Source organism: Macaca fascicularis, chromosome 3, assembly GCF_037993035.2.
Source record: "Macaca fascicularis isolate 582-1 chromosome 3, T2T-MFA8v1.1".
Lineage (NCBI taxonomy): Eukaryota > Metazoa > Chordata > Mammalia > Primates > Cercopithecidae > Macaca > Macaca fascicularis.
In genome coordinates this window covers 18478843-18500706 of record NC_088377.1, presented here as the reverse complement: position 1 = coordinate 18500706, position 21864 = coordinate 18478843, and the positions used below count along the sequence as shown (strand labels likewise).

Sequence of the window (21864 nt, the reverse complement as noted above, 5' to 3'; positions counted from 1 at the left end):
GAACCATCATTAGACTAATTCTAATTTTAAAAGCCTGGTTCGCACATTATGCACTATTTATACATGAATTATTATATTAACAGAATTAGCTACCTCCTAGGGTTTATGATATTTTCATTATTTTCTTTTGTAACATTTAGGTACATAAAGAGCCTATGTTAAGATTTTTCTAGCTATAAATAAAGCAGCTTTGGTTATCTGATTGTCTTCTGTCATTTTACAGGAATGCATATAAATAGGAAACCAAGTAAATACATTTTATTAAAAATAGGAAACAGACAAAGAAAAAGTCAAAAAGTTCAGGATGGATGATTCTTACTACAGGCACTGAAGGGGAGGAACTGTGGCAAAGGGTTACACAAGAACATACAACTTCCTGAGCAGCTGAAATAATCAAAAAGAAACAGAAGCTATCCTAATAGCAACATTTATTTACTTTTACCAAAGTAGTAGGTGTCTAAGATCTACAGTGAGCTACTGATTTTTGCATTTACTCTACTGATTTCCTTGTAATAAACAGAAAACTGATCAAAGGTAGCCTTCTCAAATTACTTACATTTATTACAAGATTATCCTGCCATAACAAACAAATCTCCAAAATAGAATAATTTGATTTTTGTGGACCAAATGTTGTTATTTATACACATTCATTCTCCTTGACACGCATATTCCTTTAGGGTAGAGGTAAAAGCCCTTAGGTGAGTGCCTATGATGGTCCATTAATGCCTTAGGCCATTTGGGCTGCTATAACAAAGTACCATAAACTAAGTGGCTTATAAATAACACAAATTTATTTCTCAAAGTTCTGGAGGCTATGAAGCATAAAGCCTTCTGTTGCCAGCAGATTCAGTGTTTGGTGAAGGCTGAATTTGTGGCTCATACACAGTGATATGGTTTGGCTCTCTGTCCCCCCAAAATCTCATTTCAAATTGTAATCCTGCGTCAAGAGAGGGACCTGGTGGGAGGTGACTGGATCATGGGGGCAGTTTCCCACGCTGTTCTCGTGATTGTGAGTTCTCACATGATCTGATTGTTTAAAAGTGTTTAGCAGCTCCCCAATCACTCACTCTCTCTCCTGCTGCCTTGTGAAGAAGGTGCCTGCTTCCCCTTCGCCTTCTGCCATGATTGTAAGTTTCCTGAGGCTTCCCCAGCCATGCAGAAATGTGAGTCAAACCTCTTCTGTTTATAAATTACCCAGTCTCAGGTAGTTCTTTATAGCAATGTGAAAATAGACTAACACACACAGCATCTTCTTACTGTGTCTTCACCTGGTTAAAAGGGTGAGAGGTCTCTCTCAGACCTCTCTTATAAGGGCATTGATCCCATTCATAAAAGCTATGTACCCATGACCTAATCACCTCCCACAGCACACCCCTCCCCCCCGTCCTAATATCATCACCTTGGGGATTAGGATTTCAACATATAAATTTGGGGGAACGAACATTCAGACCACAGTAAATAGCAATGTCTTGGGGGGATAAAGACTCGGGGCCTTTTTTAAAATATATCAAATGCTTTCTCCCTGGTAGCTTCCTAGGCCATTGCTCTAGATTGAATCCAATAAGAAATCCCTCATGAGAGCAAATTCCAAAAACTAGACCTTCCAGAAGGAGAACAGAAAAGAGAGAGCACACTGTGCATATTTCAGTGGGAGCAATTGTCAGGGAGTGTAAGATAAGTGATCTTATACTCCCGTATTCTGATTAGTTCCTCCAGGAATTTTTCTGCTCACACCCTTGATAAGATTGCTTGCATGCAAATTATAAAACAACAATATATTGTTTGTAGATATGATTAGTGTCTATGTTGGTTCTATTATCTTACCAAAACTAGCCTTTATAGTCATGCAAATAAGGTATCCCCGATACACTATGTTAATAAATTTAGTGGTGTTGATTAGTGGTATCTTATGAACATCTCAGTGTATGCAGAAAACGTTAACAAAATTTAACATCAATTCAGGATTTTAAAAAAATCTCTTAGCAAACTATAACTACAGAGTAACTAAATCAATCTTACAACAGGCATCTGCAAAGAAACCTATTAATATCATATGCAGGTCCTGCTGAAGAAATAAGGTTGTTAAAAAGAAGCAAAGTAATAAAGTTTGAAAAGAAGGAAACACAAATGTATTATGAGACTATATGATTATATATATAAAAAATCCTAATGAATAGTATTGATATTCAGTATATCTCTAATGTCAAATTAATTATGTGCCTAGTAGCAAGAATAATACCCATTCATTTCCAATGCATTTTACCAATTTCCATATTCATCAATAAATTACACATTATATTTGACCATTATGTGTATCTATGAATAAAAGAAGAATATTAATTTGGGAATAAAACATATGTTGAGTATTATGTTGCATACCTACCATCACAATTAGTTCCTGACCTCAAAGAGTTTATAGTCTTGTGAAATCCAAGACTTAATATGGGACTTAGAAAACATTTACATTTTACAATTAAATTCACAATTAATCAGTATGCATGATGGTTCTATTTTCCATGAGCCACAACTTACTGGTCAGCCTCTGCTGTTATTGTCATAGGTAAGTCAATTGTCCCCATGGCCATTTACTAGTCAGATGGGATAATAAAAACTAAATCTGAGATGTGACAAGACTTGGGTAGGGTACAATATATGGTCCTCTCTACTTCACGCTATAATCGCACTACCGCACTACAGCCTGATACCCTGTCCCTATTAAAAAAATTAAGAAAGATAACTTACAAGGTTCTACTTCTTAAACTCTGTGGTTTGTTTGCAGTTTTCTAATAAGCTAACCAAGTTTGAATAATGATATTTGAGCTCTCTGATTTTTCCTTGATGTAATTTTCACATCAGTTAAAAAATGATTATGAGAATGGGCCATAACATGTAGCCAACTGGAGTTTTGGAAAACTTGGCAGGTGTTAATGTTTGAGAATCTCATTTATTTTTTATTAACCACTCAAGAACAGAGAAAATCATATAAATCCTGCCAGAAAATATCAGAAGTTTGGGTTATTTTAGATGGTGGTAACTGCCCTAGTGGCTTTTAATTAGCCATATTGTGCCTAACATTTAGAATGTTTATTTTTGCTCTTGGACTATTTTCAGAAACAATTAATAAGAGCCAAACCATTTATAGATGCACATAACCAAACCAAAATCAGAGTATTCACAAACATATTAACCCAAGCATGCAGATCAAACAAAACATTAAACTAGGCACACAGAACTAAAGTGCATAGATGGGGGGACCTCTCCTCAAACCAAGGGAAGCAGTGAAGGACTGTGATGCCCACCAGGGTTACTATGCTTTTTCCACAGATTTTTGCAATCCACGGATCAGGAGATTCCCTCATGAGCCTACCCTACCAGGGCCCTAGGTCTCAAGCACAAAACCAGGTGGCTATTCAAGCAGGCACTGAGCTGCAGGAGTTTTTACATACTGCAGTGGCACCTGAAACTCCAGCGAGACAAGAGAACTATCCACTCCCGTGGAAAGGGGGCTGAAGCCAGGGAGCCAAGCAGTCTCGCTAAGTGGGTCCCACCCCCACGGAGCCCAACAAGCTAAGAACCACTGGCTTGAAATTCTCACTGCGAACACAGCAATCTGGAGTCTTCCTGGGATGTCCAAGTTCCCAGGAGGAGGGGTGACCACCATTACTGTGGCTCGAGTCACCGTTTTTCATCTGACAGTGCTAAGGAGACTGGGAGGTTGGATTGGGTGGAATTCCCCACAGCACAGCAAAATGGCTGTAGCCAGACTGCTTCTCTAGATCCTTCGTACCTGGAAGGAGGAAGTCCAGCAGCTCCAGGGGCTTACAGACAGAACTCTCATCTCCCTCAGACAGAGCACCTGTGGGGAGGTGCAGTTGTGGCCTCAGGTTCAAAGGCCTTAATCTTTCCTGCCTGCTGGCTCTGAAGAGACCTGCTGATTCTGATGAGGGAGATTCCCCCAGCATAGTACACCAGCTCTGCTAAAGGACAGACTGCCTCCTCAAGTGGGTCCCTGATCCCATGCCTCCTGACTGGGTGAGACCTCCCAACAGGGGTGGACAGATACCTCATACAGGAGAGCTCCAGCTGGCATCAGGTCTGTGCCCTTCTGGGACAAGCTTCTGCAGAAGAAGCAGATGGCAATGTTTGCTGTTCTGCAGTTTCCACTCGTGATACCCAGGTGAACAGGGTCTGGAATGAACCCCCGGCAAACTGCAGCAGACTTGCAGAAGAGGAGCCTGTTAGAAGAAAAACAAACAGAAAGAAACAACGACAACCACATTAACAAAAAAGACCCCATAAAAATCCCACTTTGGATTTCTGTGACCTCACAGAAATCCAAAGGTCAACAGCCAGCCTCAAAGATCAAAGGTAGATGAATCAACAAAGATAAGAAAGAAACAGTGCAAAAATGCTGAAAATCCCAAAAGCCAGAATGCCTCTTTTCCTCCAAATTATCACAACACTTCTACAGCAAGGGCGCTAAATAGGGCTGAAGCTGAAATGGATGAACTGACAGAAGTGGCTTCAGAAAGTAGGTAACAATAAATTTCACTGAGCTAAAGTATTATGTTCTAATCCAATGTAAAGAAGCTAAGAACCATGACAAAAGATTACAGGAGCTATTAACCAGAATAACCACTTTCAGGAGGAACATAAATGACTTAATGGAGCTGAAAAGCACAGCAGGGTAACTTTGTGATACAAACACAAGTATCAATAGCTGAATCACCCAAGTGGAAGAGAGAATATCAGAGCTTGAAGACAATCTTGCTGAAATAAGGCAGGCAGACAAGATTAGAGAAAAGAGAATGAAAAGTTATGAACAAAATCTCCAAGAACTATGGGGCTATGCTAAAAGACCGAACCTACGACCAACTGGAGTACCTGAAAGAGATGGGGAGAATGCAAAAAAGTTGGAAAACACATTTCAGGACATCATTCAGGAGAACTTCCCCAACCTAGCAAAACAGGTCAATATTCAAATTCAGGAAATCCAGAGAACACCAGTAAGATACTCCACAAAAAGGTCTACCACAGCAGACCTCTCAGTGGAAACTCCACAAGCCAGAAGAGACTAGGGACCAATATTCAACATTCTTAAAAAAATGAAGTTCAAATCCCAGCACTTTGGGAGGCCGAGACGGGCGGATCACGAGGTCAGGAGATCAAGACCATCCTGGCTAACATGGTGAAACCCCGTCTCTACCAAAAAAGACAAAAAACTAGCCGGGCAAGGTGGCGGGCGCCTGTAGTCCCAGCTACCCCGGAGGCTGAGGCAGGAGAATGGCGGGAACCCGGGAGGCGGAGCTTGCAGTGAGCTGAGATCCGGCCACTGCACTCCAGCCTTGGCGACAGAGCGAGACTCCATCTCAAAAAAAAAAAATGAAGTTCAAACCTAGAATTTCATATACAACTAAACTAAGTTTTATAAGCAAAAGAGAAGTAACGTATTTTTCAGATAAGCAAATGCTGAGGGATTTTGTCAGCACCAGGCCTGTCTTACAAGAGCTCCTGAAGTAAACACTAAACATGGATAGAAAAAAACATTACTAGCCACTACAAAACATACTGAAGTATAGACCAATAACACTATGAAACAACTACATTAACAAGTCTGCAAAATTAACCAGCCAGCATCATGATAACAGGATCAAATTCACACATAACAATATTAACCTTAAATGTAAATGGGCTAAATGCCCCAATTAAAAGACACAGAATGGCAAGTTGAATACAAAGACAAGACCCATTAGTGTGCTGTATTCAAGAGACACATCTCATGTGCAAAGACACACATAGACTCAAAATAAAGGGATTAAGGAAAATTTACCAAGCAAATGGAAAGCAGAAAAAAAACAGGGGTTGCAATGCTAGTTTCTGACAAAATAGACCAACAAAGGTCAAAAAAGACAAAGAAGAGCATTACAAAATGTGAAAGGGTTCAATTCAACAAGAAGAGCTAACTATCCTAAATACATATGCACCCAAATCAGGAGCACACAGATCCATAAAGCAAGTTCTTAGAGACCTACAAAGAGACTTGGACCCCCACACAATAATAGTGGGAGAATTTAATACCCTATTGTCAGTATTAGAGACAGAAAATTAACAGATATTTAAGACTCAAACTCAGTTCTGGATCAAGTGGACCTGATAGATATCTACAAAACTCTTCACCCCAAAACAACAGAATATACATTTTTTTTCAGTGCCACATGATACTTTAAAATTGATCACATAATTAGAAGTAAAACACTCCTCAGCAAATGCAAAAGAACTGAAATCATAACAAACAGTCTCTCAGGCCACAGCGCAATTAAATTAGAACTAAAGATTTAGAAGCCCACTCAAAATCACACAACTACATGGAAATTGAACAACCTGTTCCTGAACGACTGCTGGATAAATAATGAAATTAAGGCAGAAGTCAAAAAGTTATTTGAAACCAACTTTGAGAACAAAGAGACAACATGTCAGAATCTCTGGGATGCAACTAAAGCAGTGTTAAGCAGGAAATTTATAGCACTAAATGCCCACTTCAAAAAGCTAGAAAGATCTCAAATCAACACCCTAACATCACAACTAAAAGAACTAGAAAACCAAGAGAAAACAAACCCCAGAGTTAACAGAATACAAGCAATAACCAAGATCAGAGTGGAACTGACAGAGATAGATACAAGGAAAACCCTTCAAAAAAATCTATGAATCCAGGGACTGGTGTTTTGAAAAAAATCAATAAAAGACTGCTAGCAAAACTAATAAAGAAGAAAAGAGAGAAGATTCAAATGAACACAATCAGAGACAATAAGGGGGATATCACCACTGACCCCACAGAAATACAAATAACCATCAGAAGACACTATAAACACCTCTATGCAAATAAACTGGAAAATCTAGAAAAAAATGGATAAATTCCTGGACACATACACCCTCCCAAGACTGTACCAGGAAGAAGTTGAATCCCTGAATAGGCCAATAACAAGTTCTGAAATAGAAGTAGTAACAAATAGCCTACCAACCAAAAAAAATCCCAGGTCCAGATGGATTTACAGCTGAATTCTACCAGAGGTACAAAGAGGAGCTGGTACTATTTCTTCTGAAACTATTCCAAACAATTGAAAAGGAGGGACTCCTCCTTAGCTCATTTTATGAGGCCAGCATCATCCTGATACAAAAACCTGGCAGAGATGCAACAAAAATAGAAAACTTCAGGCTAATATCCCTGATGGACATTGGTGCAAAAATCCTCAATAAAATACTGGCAAACCAAATCCAGCAGCACATCACAATGTTTATCCACCACGATCAAGTTGGCTTCATCCCTAGGATGCAAGGATGGTTCAACATATGTAAATCAATCAATGTAATTTATCACATAACAAAACTGAAGACAAAAAACACATGATTATCTCAATAGACACAGAAAAGTCCTTTGATAAAATTCAACATCCTTTCATGTTAAAAACTCTCAACAAACTAGGTATCGAAGGAATATACCTCAAAATAATAAGAGCCATTTATGACAAGCCCACAGCCAATATCATACTAAATGGGCAAAAGCTGGAAGCATTTTCCTTGAAAACTGGCACAAGACAAGGATTTCCTCTCTCATCACTCTTATTCAATGTAGTGTTGGAAGTTCTGGCCAGGGCAATCAGGCAAGAGAAAGAAATAAAGGATATTCAAATAGGAAGAGAGGAAGTCAAATTGTCTTTGTTTGCAGATGACATAATTCCATCTCTAGAAAACCCTATCATCTCAGCCCAAAAGCTTCTTAAGCTAACAAGCAACTTTAGCAAAGTACCAGGATACTAAATCAATGTGCAGAAATCACAAGCATTCGTACACACCAACAACAGACAAGCAGATACCCAAATCATAAACGAACTTCCATTCACAATTGCCACAAAGAGATTAAAATACTTAGGAATACAACTAACATGGAAAGTGAAGGACTTCAAGGAGAACTACAAATCATTGCTCAAGGAAATCAAAGCGGACACAAACAGATGGAAAAACATTCCATGCTCTTAGGAAGAATCAATATCATGAAAATGGCCATGCTGCTCAAAGCAATTTATAGATTCAATGGTATCTCCATTAAACTACCGTTGACATTTTTCATAGAATTAGAAAAAAATTTAAAATTTATATGGAACCAAAAAAGAACTTGCATAGCCAAGACAATCCAAAGCAAAAAAAAAAAAAAAGCTGGAGGCATCACACTACCTAACTTCAAACTATACTACAAAATCACAGTAACCAAAACAGCATGGTACTGGTACAAAAACAGGCACATAGACCAATGGAACAGAACATTGACCTAAGAAATAACACCACATATCTACAACCATCTGATCTTCAACAAACCCAGTGAAAACAAGCAATGGGGAAAGGATTCCCTATTTAATAAATTGTGTTGGGGGAACTGTCTAGCCATATGCAGAAAATTGAAACTGGATCCCTTCCTTACACCTTGTAAAAAATTAACTCAAGATGGATTAAAGGCTTAAATGTAAAACCCAAAACTATAAAAACCATATAAAAAATCCAGGCAATACCATGCAGGACATAGACACAGGAAAAGGTTTTATAATGGAAGTGCCAAAAGCAATTGCAACAAAAGCAAGTGGGATCTAATTAAAGAGTTTCTGCAGAGTAAAAGAAACTAGCATCAGAGTGAACAGACAACCTACAGAATAGGAGAAAATTTTTGCAATCTACTCATCTGACAAAGGTCTAACATCCAGAATCTACAAGGAACTTAATCAAATTTACAAGAAAACAAACAATCCCATCAAAAAGTGGGTAAAGAATATGAACAGACATTTCTCAAAAAAAGACATACATGTGGCCAACAAACATATGAAAAATAGCTCAACGTCACCAATCGTTAGGGAAATGTAAATCAAAACAACAATGAGATACCATCTCACACCAGTCAGAATGGCAATTATTAGAAAGTCAAGAAACAACAGATGCTGGCAAGTTTTCGGAGAAATAGGAACACTTTACACTGTTGGTGGGACTGAAAATTAGTCCAACCATTGTGGAAGAAACTGTAGTAATTCCTCAAAGATTTAGAACCGGAAAGACCATCTGACTCAGCAATCCCATTACTGGGTATATACCCAAAATAATATAAATAATTCTATTATAAAGACACATGCATGTATATGTTCATTGCAGCACTATTCACAATAGCAAAGACATGGAATCCAACTCAAATGCCCATCAATGATAGACTGGATAAAGAAAATGTGGTTCACATACATCATGGAATAATATGCAGCCATAAAAAGGAACAAGATGATGTCATTTGCAGGGACCTAGATGAAGTTGGAAGTCATTATCCTCAGCAAACTAATGCAGGAACCAAAAACCAAACACCACACGTTCTCACTTATAAATGGAAGCTAAACAATGAGAACACATGGACACAGGGAGGGGAACACCACTTACTGGGACTGTCAGAGGAGGGCGGTGGGGGGAAAGCATTAGGGAAAAGAGTTAATGAATTCTGGGATTAATAGGTAGGTGATGGGTTGATAGTTGCAGCAAACCACCATGGCACATGTTTTTCTATGTAACAAACATGCACATCCTGCACATGTACCCTAGAACTTAAAAAATAAAAATAAAATACTTATTTAAAAAAAAAAAAAAGGTTGCCAGTGGGATTAAAAAAAAAAAGGCATTCATCTGCTGTCTTCAAGAGACCCACTTCACATGTAATGACATAATAGGCTCAAAGTAAAGAGTTGCAGAAAGATCTACATGCAAACAAAAAAGAGCAGGGGATGCTATTTTTATATTGGATAAAGGAGAATTTAAACTAACAACAGTAAAAAAGAACAAAGAAGGACATTACATAATGATAAGGGTTGAATTCAACAAGACTAATCTATCCTAAATATATATGCACCCAACACTGGAGCACTTAGATTCATAAAACAAATTCTTAGAGACTTATTAAAAGACCCTAATAACCACACAATAATACTGGGAGATTTCAACACCCCACTACAATTTTAGACAGATCACCAAGACAGAATACTAACAGATATTCAGGACCTAAACTTGACACTGGACCAAATGTACCTAAAGACATCTACAAAACACTCCACTCAACAAAAACAGAATATATATTCTTCTCATGCACAAATGACACATACTCTAAAATTGACCATATGCTCGGCCATAAAGCAATTCTCAAAAAAGTAAAAACACTTTCAAAATCATACCAACCACACTCTTGCACCACAGGACAATAAAAATAGAAACCAATAACAAAAAGATCTCTCAGAACCATGCAGTTATATGGAAATTAAACAATGTACTCCTGACTGACTTTTGGGTAAATAGTGAAATTATGACAGAAATCAAGAACTAATGAAACTAATGAAAACAAGATACAACATACCAGAATCTCTGAGACACTGCTAAAGTAATGATAAGAGGACAGTTTAGAGTGCTAAATGCCTACATCAAAAAGTTGAAAAGATCTTAAATTAACAACCTAACATGACACCTAGAGGAAACAGAATAAAAAGAACAAACGAATTCCAAAGCTAGCAGAATAAAAGATATAATCAAAATCAGACAAATGAAGATGAGAAAAAACATGATATTTCAAAGATCAGAATGAGATCAAAAGTTAATTTTTAAAGAATAAAGTTAATGAGATCAAAAGTTAATTTTTAAAGAATAAATAATATTTATAGACTTATAACTAGAGTAATAAAGAAAAAAAAAGGGAGAAGATCCAAATAAACATAATCAGAAATGACAAAGGGGGCATTACCATTGATCTCCCCCCAAAAACAACAACAAATAAAAAAAAAAACACCCTCAGAGACCATTAGGAACACTTTTATGCATACAAACTAGAAAACCTGGAAGAAACAGATAAATTCCTGGAAACATACAACCTCTTAAGATTAAACCAGGAAGAAATTGAATACCTGAACAGACCAATAACAAATTCTGAAATTGAATCAGTAATAAACAGCCTACCAACCACAAAAACAACAACAACAACCAAAAAAAAAAACCCGGACCAGAACGATTCACAGCCAAATTCTACCAGATGTATACAGAAGAACTGGTACCAGTCCTATTGAAATTATAAAATATTGAAAGGGAGAGACTCCTCTCTAACTCCTTCTATGAGGCCAGAATCATTTTGATACCAAAACCTAGCAGACACCACACACAAAAAAAATTCAGGCCAATATCCCTTATGAACATAAATGCACAAATCCTCAACAAAATACTAGCAAACCAAATCCAACTGCACATCAAAAAGCTAATCCACCAACATTAAGTAGGCCTTATTCCTGGGGTGCAAGGTTGGTTCAACATGTGCAAATCAATACATGTTATTCATTACATAAACACAACTGAAAACAAAAAACATATGATCATCTGAAATAGATACAGAATAGACTTTTAATAAACTTAACATCCCTTCATGTTGAAAATTCTAAACAAACTAGGCATTGAAGGTACATACCTCAAAATAATAAAAGCTATCTATGACAAATTCACAGCCAACATCATATTGAACAGGCAAAAGATGGAAAGGTTCCCCTTGAGAACTGGGACAAGATAAGGATGTCTGCTGTCACCGCTCCTATTCAACATAATACTGGAAGTTCTAGCCAGAAAAGTGAGGCAAGAGAAAGAAATAAAAAGCATGAAAATAGGAAGATAAATTCAAACTATCTCTCTTCATAGGTGATATAATTCTATGCCCAGAAAACCCAAAGTCTCCAACATTTGATAAGCAACTTCAGCAAAGTTTTAGGATACAAAATCAATGTACAAAATCAGTACCATTTCTATACAGCAATACTGTCAAAGATGAGAGTCAAATCAAGAACACAATCCCATTCACAACAGCCACAAAAAGATTAAAATGCCTAGGAATATGGCTAATCAAGGAGGTGAAAGATCTCAGCAATGAAAAATACAAAACACTACTCAAGGAAATCAGAGATGGTACAAACAAATGGAAAAACATTTCATGCTTATGGATAGAAAGAATCAATAATGTTAAAATAACCATACTGCCCAAAGCGAATTTCAATGATATTCCTATCAAACTCGTAATGACATTTTTCAAAGAATTAGAAAAAAATTCTAAAATTTACTTGAAACCAAAACAAGAGACCAAACAGCCAAAGCAATCCTAAGAGAAAAGAACAGAGTTGGAGACATCACACTACCCAAATTCAAACTATAGTACAAGACTGTAATAGGTAAAACAGTATGGTACTGGGACTAAAACAGACACATAACCAACAGAACAGGTTAGAGAACCCAGAAATAAAGCCACAACCCTACAACTATCTGATCTTCAACAGAGCTGACAATAACAAGCAATGGGGAAAGACTCCCTGTTCAAATGGTGCTGGGATAACTGGCTACCCATATGCAGAATATTAAAATTGAACAACTACATTTCACCATATATAAAAATCAACTCAAGATGCATTAAAGACTTAAATGTAAAACCTAAAACAATAAAATCCTGAGTAGAAAACCTACAAAATACCATTCTGGTCATCAGCCCTGGTAAGACTTCATGAAGAAAACTTCAAAAGCAGTTGCAACAAAAATAAAAATTGACAAGTGGATTAAGCTTAGGAGCTTCTGCACAGCAAAACAAACTATCAGACAACATACAGAATAGGAAAATATATTTGCAAACTATGCATTCAATAAATATCTAATATCCAGAATCTGTAAGGAACTTAAACAATTGAACAAGGAAAAAACAAATAACCCCATTAAATGGACAAAAGATATAAACAGACACTTCTCAAAGGAAGACATACATGTGGCCAACAAGCATATGAAAAAAAATGCTCCACATCACTAATCATCAGAGAAGTACAAATCAAAACCATAATGAAATACCATCTCACACCAATCAGAATGGTTATTATTAAAAAAATAAAAAATAAAAAAAACAGATGCTGGTGAAGCTACAGAGAGAAGGAAATGCTTGTATACTGTTTCTTCCAGCCACTGTGGAAACCAGTCTGGAGATTCCTCAAAGAACTTAAAACAGAACTACCACTGGAACCAGCAACCCCATTAACAGGTATATATCCAGAAGAAAAGAAATCATTCTACCAAAAAGACACAGGAACTCACACATTTATTTCAGCACTATTCACAATAGTAAAGACATGTAATTAACCCAAGTATACCTCAACAGTGGGTTGGATAAAGAAAATATGGTACATATATACCATGGACTCCTGTGCAGCCATAAAAAGAATAAATCATTTTCTTTGCTGCAACATGGATGCAGGTGAAGGCCATTATCCTAAGCAAATTATGCAGGAACAGAAAACCAAATGACGCATGTTCTCACTTATAAGTGGGAGCTAATCATTGGGTACTCATGGACATAAAGATGACAACAATAGAACTGGGCAATACTAGAGGGGGAGAGGATGGATGCTCACAAAAGTTAACTAACTATTGGGTATCATGCTCACTACCTGGATGATGCTATCATTCATAACCCAAGCCCCATCATCTCACAATATTCCCAGAAAAAAACCTGCACATGGACCCTCTGAATCTAAAATAAAAGTTTTAAAAAAGAGAAAAACAATAAAACAACAATTGAATTTAAAAAACAAAGATTTTGTGTTTTATCCAAATGATTTTCTTTGTTGTTTTTATTAGATTTTTTATTACTTAGGAAAAGTGAGCTTTAAAAAAGTTAAGGTTTTTTTACATCTACTTAACTTTCTTTATTGCTTTTGAAGTTTTTTTAAATTACAACTCTGATTAAATGAGTAACTATTGTTTCACCATGACTTATGATCTTGTTTTGATCAAGTGTTTTAAGCACTTAATAGTGCTTGAAAGTACATCTTTCATAGACTTCCCCAATATCAAAATTCAAAATTAAGTCTTTTTAACCTAAAGTTAGCTTTGAGACTTTCTTGTTGGTCCCTTGAAGATCTTCAAAGGATGTATGTATTCATTTGTGTAGATAATAAATGATTCATATTATTTGGTAAATTATATGAGAAGTATGTATTGTCAAATGATATAATACTAGATCTTCTTTCAGTTACATTTATGGGTATGTTACTGATATACATGTTCCAAAATTGTATGAAATTCTTAAAAATCTGATATGACATCAGAAATAATTCTGGTTATTATGTTGTATCCATAAAAAATAACCAAAGTCCCCTGTCAATTGCTAATTAAACTTCCATTAGATTTTTAACCACTGCTATTTTAAGTCCCTGTCACCCACAGTTATTGTTTTTCTTTTTCAGTAAAAGTATTTGCACTCAGATTGATGGAGAAAACTCTAACAAGCACACTTAAATATAAGTTTCTAATAACTCTAAGATATAGGAACTTAATAAAAATTTTCCAGAACTCTAAGAAAGAAATTGATGGGTTCCTGCAACTGAAAATTAAGATCAAACAAAATTTAAAAATTAATTATATGATGTGAAATAACATCTGAAGATAATATTTTTATAACTTTTATTTCAAACATTCTTGGTTCTTCAGTGTTCTGTTTTTCACATTTAGGGAAATTTTCTCTCTTAAACTATCTATTGTTTACATCAGTTTGGCAAAGCACATTTTTATGAACAAAGCTGGAAACATTTACTTTTTCTCCTTACTTGATTCTTCCAAAATTCAAAAGTTATCCATGAGTATTATTTTTTTGGGGGGGGACAAAATCATTATTTTCATAAGTTTAATAAGAATCTGCATTCTTTATAACAAGATACAATTGGAAACATTGGTTAATACTACCAAGGTTTTGATTAAAATGTTATATCTGAGAATGAACATTGAATGTCTAACTTCAAGAATTCATAACCCTACAGTGAATGAATAAAAATTGTCAATTCCTGGCATGCCCAGAAACCTTAAGACTCTGGCTAGACTCTAAAGTCTGTTTTGCTTTGGCTTTCTAGCCTCTAGAGGCCTCTTAAAAACCTCTTGAGGTTTTTAAATCTGAGATTCCTATGTGATCAATGTAGAGAGAAAAAGTTATGTTCCTAAAAGACTATAATATACCTATTATTAGACTGTAGCCCTATGCATCATTTTCAATTTCTTTTTATCTGCCTGTAGGCTACACCAAATCCTTAATTATTCTAGGTTCCTCTTTCCAACTTTATTTCATAAAAATACTAAAAATGAAAGCTTCTCTGTTTTTGAAGCCCTATTAGCTGAAGCTAGATAAATTTTAAGAGACAAGTCTTATGCCTTATGTATGGCTCATACAAAACGTTCACCAAACTGCTTAATGACATAACCAGAGACATTCAAACTGCAAACCAGTACAAGAACTTGACAGCTTCACAATCTAGACAGCTTTTCCCAAGATGTCAATATAAGATTCCATATCATAATGAGACTCTTTCCTCTCTTAATGCCTATCTTTTTCACTTGGCAGGATAATGTTCAATGGATTTATTCAATTGGTTGCCTGTAAGCCTAAATACTTGGCTCAAAACCAATCTGCAAACCAAGATTGTAATACTACTATTAATTTTACGTTGTATCTTCCCTTTTTAAACATTATATCTATTACTTGTTAAATTTTTGCTGAAGTTCAACTCTTAACAGAATAATACTGGTACAGCACTTTGAGATGAGAGCAACAAAATTGAACTTAACAATGAACTCCAAGTAGACTTAGTCTGAAAGCCACTCCCTTCAAATCTCCCTTATTGCTCAAAGGTGGTTAAAAGGGTTTCAACACTGCTTCTAGCTGTCATTCACTCTCTTCAGCATGGAACCAGACCAGCAACCAGAGACAGATTCAACCCAGCACTGAAGAACAATTAAAACCTAACTACAGGATGATTTGCTAGAGATGCTTTTGGGGAAAAATTTTGATCAAAAGAGGAAATATTAAAGTTGTCAGGATCAAAATAGAGTCACCTATGATACATACACACACACGCACACACACACACAAACACACACACTAGAGCTGGGGAATGCCATGAAAGGAGATTTCTCATGCATAAATGAGTGATAAGAATTAGCACAAAGAGTCTGCAAAAATTACAACCTAGCAAAAAGGCTATCACAAACCTACACACACACACACAAATACTTCTATAAGGACATCTGCCCAGCAACTGCTTGTCCGACCTTGGACTGCAGCCACTCTTTTTGAGACGGAGTCTCACTCTGTAGCCCAGGCTGGAGTGCAGTGGTGCGATCTCAGCTCAGTGCAACCTCTGCTTCCCGAGTCCCAGTTCAAGCAATTCTCCTGCCTCAGCTTCCCAAGTTGCTGGGATTACAGGCCTGCACCACCATGCCCCACTAATTTTTGTATTTTTAGTAGAGATGGGGTTTCACCATGTTGGCCAGGCTGGTCTTGAAATACTGACCTCGTGATCTGCCCGCCTCGGCCTCCCAAAGTGTAGAGTCACTCCTATTGATCCTTGTGGCCATGGATGGATAATTGTCCCAAAACAGTTATGTAATCCTCCCTATTTTTCCTTTAAAGTACTCTTTCTTTACCTCTCTGCATATATACATAGTTTACCATGGCACACATATTCTCATTGCAAACCTCAATTTTTAAGAAATATAATTTTCTTTCAGAGACCCTCTCTCTTATTTAGGTTGAAAATTCAGCATGCCCCATAGTAAACTGCAAGAAAATCCTTGAACAAAGAGAATCGGTGTGCTTTTACTGAAGGCAGCAAAGAAGCAGGTGTTTCGGGAGACTATTCCTCACACTGAAGTCAATAGACAGAGAAAAGAACTGGAAGATTTCTCAAGCAGAAATGATCAATAGGCTGAGTTTTGGCACCTGTTTTATGCGTCAAGAAAGAAAAAGAAGGAATTGGTCCAGATATAGGGAACCCAAATGCCAAGCAGTTGAAAGTAGGTAAGTATGTGTAGAACCCCCACACACGTGACAGAGGAACAATGACTTGAATAGTTAGGTAGAGCACTGTCTCTGCGCCCCCATTTATGGCTTAAGTTGTACTTCTTAATAAATTTACAGATCGTGGAAAAGCCAGAGCTTCAGATGATGAGGCTGCAGCCACTACAAGAGTTATTATCAGAAATTACAAACAAACAAACAAACAAAAAATGGTTATTTCAGTAGGTAAAACTGGAAAGTTATAGAGGATATAGTTTCATTTCTTTCTTTGCGTAATTTTGTGGGATTTAATGTAATGCAATATTAGTCATTTTTACTTTTTTGTATGTGTTCTTTTGTATTTTTAGAAGACAGTGACTAAATTAGTATCATCAGAGTCAGCAAAACAGAACATGAAAAGTACAATACAAGTATGACATTTCCACCTTACTGCCATTTCACCGTACGAGGGACTCAATTACTATATGAGCCACCAAACTCTCTTACCTTGCTCTGTTTCTGTTAGTATTTCCATTATTATATTTATTATTATTTATATTACTATAATACATAATATAATATATACTATATGGTACAATTTTTAATTTTCTATTTTATAACTATAATACAGATATACAGTATTATATGATTGTTACAAATTATTAATTATTCTATTTTATTATTGTGTCTTATTCAGTCACTTTCCCTTGCTTTGATCTATAATAGCCCTTGTATATTTCAATATCTTATACTCCAAAATATATGCATTTGGGGTTAGATAAATAAGTCCATTTCTACAGGAAATAAAATTTTAGTTTAGAAGAATTGAAAAGTTGCTCCCTCTCATATGAGTAGAAATCACTCCAGGAAAAAATATGCAACCCACCCTAAAATGTTGCAAGACCTGCCTTTGGCAGTGACGTTTATTTGTGCTGTGTATTCACTAAATTCTTTGGAGCCCTGTTGTATGGGCCGGAACACTTGGATATGTTTTGATGTCAGGCTCAGTGTGACCTCTTATGCTCTCAATTCTTAAGAAGATTACTAGCTTAAAATGTCTACGAATATTTTGTAGAAGGGAAGACAAATGGCTGTAAGCAACAAGATAAATAATTACTATTCTAAAACTGAAACTAATCAGGTTGGAAAAGGTGATTTAGTCCTCCAAAAATGTGCAAAAGGAGATCACATCAACATAGATTGACGAAAGTGTTATCAAAAAACTGAAATATCTTACATGTGATCATTATTTGGGACATACTGATAGTTTTCAATTTGATTTTTTCATATTAACTATCAATGTGTTTATTTATCTCCTTAAATAAAAATTAGTTGCAAAAAGTAACCAGAATGTTATTGGTGATTGATTAGTCAAAAAAAAAAAAAAAAAAAAAAAACCCAGTGTTCTTTTTGTCATACAAACAAAATTTGGTTCTGGATGGTCATGGAAGTAGGCAACTAAAGCATATAGAATTTACAAGCTGAAGAGACTGGAAAAATTAGAGCTGTCTTCCTGAAACTGAGTATGTTCAGTTGATTTTTGAGGAAGCCATGAAATTTGGGGAAGGTTACTGGGGTGATTTCGAGGAGACCCAAAGAAAAGGTTTAAACACATTTTTATAACTTAAAGAAAATAATCAAAGTACGTTTTATACTATATCTAAAAGCATAGCATTGAAGCCAGCCAAGAGTGAATTCAAAACCCAGCTTCCAGGTAAAGCATGTACAGCTTACTAATACATTCTCTCTGAGCCTCAGTTCATCTATGTGCAAACTGGGGATTAAATAGCTAGTTGCTTCTCATTTTTTATCTCATTTATTGCACATGCCTATTTAATGAGAGAGAAAAGAGAACCAACTAGCTATTAATGTTTATTGTTGTTACATAAACATGACTTTCTGTTGTTACATAAACATAAGGGTACTTTTTATTATGATAATTAAGAGTCTAAAAAAGATATTGCTATTCACCTATCCGATGACGTTTTTATTAAGCCTACATTTAATAACATATTTTCCTCCCAAGGACAAAAACTTAACATTTTACTGCTTCTTTTAACCTTCTCTTTGTTTCTTTTACTCTTAACGAGACAATTTTATTTTTCTCCCTAAAGATGATTAAGCTGTGCAGGAAAAATCAGAAAGTTCAGCACCTGCTCCCCCTGTGATGTGTTTTGCAGCTTCTAAGAGAAAGGAGTACAGGGATACTTGTCCTGGTCACTCTCTGTAACTCCCAGGACTGAGACAGCGCCAGCAAGAGTCCCTGTACAATGATCTTCCACTGTGGGAAAAAAATATAAAATAAAATAAAATAAAATAAAATAAAATCTGTGTTTATATCAGCTGATTCATTCATATGTTTTTACAAAGTAGCAAACATTTATTGAACAACAACTATATGCCAGGACACTGTATAAGGGCAGATGATTAAGCGTGTGTGTGTGTGTGTGTGTGTGTGTGTGTGTGTGTGTGTGTGTGTGTAAAACACAGTAACAGTTTTCAAAGGGACTCATGGCCCAAGTTTTGGACAGAAATATGTTTTCAACATGCTACATTATTCAGTTTTTTGACTTTATGTTGCACCCAGGATTTTAATCCACTCAATATGAATGTGGAATATAATAAAACAATAGCTTTTTATTAATAAAATTAAATTGTGGCATTATTATAAAATATAAGATTGAATTCTTAATGTTTACACTACCTATCTTAAACATTTTGTGAAAACAAGCTAATACAAGTTCAATATCACTATTAAATAAGTTAATAAATTCATTGAAAATTATATAATTATAGAGTAAACTGAAAATCTTATCGAAGACTACCTTACAAAGGCGACAGGTAGTTTCAGAGGTGAATTTCTTCAAATGCTGATATATAAGTCTTGTGTTATTTAAGCTATTTTTTATCTTACAGAAAGAAAATAAATTCTTTATGTAAAATCTATTAGTAATACAAAAACTGACTATGGGTTTTTAAATCCTGAGTAAAATATCTGTAAATAGAATCTTGTAGTAAAACTTATAATTTGTCACAGTTGTAAATCAAAAGAAGAAAATTATATGCTCCTAGCAGGTACTGAAAACTTAATTTGTAAAATTTAGCTTCCATTCTTAGTTATATTTTTTAAACTCAGGATAAAAAAGTATATATAATATGAAAATAAATATGCATACATATATAAATAAAATAAAGTCATGCCTAATGGTGAGATTAAAACATTAATTTTATTAAAGACAGCAAAAGACAAAGATGCCTATAATTTTTATTATTATTTAACATTTTCCTACAAATGCTAGCCAATGAAATGTAGCATTAAAAACTAAATGAGATATAAAAATATTAAAGAGAAGGAAGCACCATTGCAATTATCAATGATACAATTATATATCTAGAAAAACTCCCACTGAAAATCAAAGAAAAATAGTAAGCTCAGAATGGTGACAGAGAGTAAACTTAAATAGCTATAAATCAACAGTCAGTTGGAGTGTCCCAGTCTCTTGAAATTCAGGTAATAGGACCATTTTATGCACTGTTGAAGCTCAAAGCTCACCTCGATTCCTTTTTAACTTCCAAGAGGTTTATGTTCTCATCCTCATATTTGACCCTGGGCTCTTGTTTTTGTATATGCTGTGTTTCTTTCCTTACTATATCATTTTACTTGAGTCTGAAGATCGTAAGAAATATTGAATATACAGGTTTTAAAACAGAAGTGTGTGCAGAAACATAATTTTTGAATTTACTAATTTTTCATCAAAAATCAGATAACATTTATAAAACTGTTAAATAAAAAAGGAAAACATAGTCTCTCTTCAACTTTTGACTACTTATTGCAGGAGAAGTGGTGTAATATTTAAAGCTGAAATAGGATGTCTCTCGTTCCTCATTTGGTAGAGTGGTTATTTTGTAAGTTTTAAATTTACCAAAATGAAGGACATTGTCAACTCTATTAAAGAAATATTCATGCTATTGGAATCTTTGTAAAACAAGATTTCTCTTTTATATCTCTTGGAAAATCTCACTACAGATATTAGAAATATTTGAATTGAGTGTTTAAGCTGCGAATAATATGATCGTCATTTCATGATCACATTAATATGGATTCAGTGTTACAAAACCATGTTTTTTTTCATTTTTATTTCACTTCAGTTATCTTAATAAACTGATATGCCTAGCTCTGCATTCCTTGACAAGCTGTGAATATTTTAAATTACTAAAACTATACTTAAAATGTCTTCTACAGAATACAGGGCAGGGATTTATTCTTGGGAAGAATATCCTAAGGGGAAAAAATGTTGCTTAAAGTAGTTGTTACAGAAGAAATGCTTTTGAGTAGATCTTTTAAAAGATTTTAATTGATTTAAAATACAGTAATTAACCAGAAAAAAATATTTGAAAATGATACAACATAAGTTTTAAGCACAAAGCTCCTTAAAACTACTTAAACTTTCTTCTAAGACTCACTCTTTTTTAGTTACCATTGGGTTGATTCTATGTGGCTGATATCAACCCTGTGTTATTTGATCCGGACAAATTCTTCAAGCTAGTTAACTAGTCACCATTCAGGACACAAAGAGAAAGAGAAAATAACTGATATTTACTGAGTACTTAACACCTGGGCTTCTATCAAGCACTTTTACATATATATTTTTATCCGCATAGTCACAGAGCACTGAGCTTAGGAACCTGGATAAGATTAGGTGAAGCCAGCATACAAAATAGATATCAATAGATATAATGAGATTTATTATAAGGTATTATGAGGTATGGGCTCACATGATTATGAAGGCAGAGAAGCACCATGATCTGCATTCCACAAGCTGGAGACCCACAAAAGCCAGTGGTGTAAACTGAAGGCCTGAGAGTTGAGCAGAGAGCAGGAGAAGACCAATGGCCCAGTTCAAGCAGTCAGGCAGAGAGTGAATTTAACCTTCCTCCTCCCCTTTGTTCCATTTAGGCCCTTGACCAGT

General features: G+C 35.4%; 1 protein-coding gene across 6 annotated transcripts in view; it reads right to left on the bottom strand.

Annotated features, from left to right (window-relative positions):
- HEMK2 (HemK methyltransferase 2, ETF1 glutamine and histone H4 lysine) overlaps positions 1–21864 on the bottom strand; it is a 344126-nt gene that overhangs the window by 8655 nt on the left and 313607 nt on the right. For all 6 annotated transcript variants that reach the window (XR_012432074.1, XR_012432071.1, XR_012432072.1 and 3 more), the window contains one exon: positions 4064–4235. The gene's annotated coding sequence lies outside the window, so the exon portion shown is untranslated. The remainder of the gene's footprint in view (positions 1–4063; positions 4236–21864) is intronic.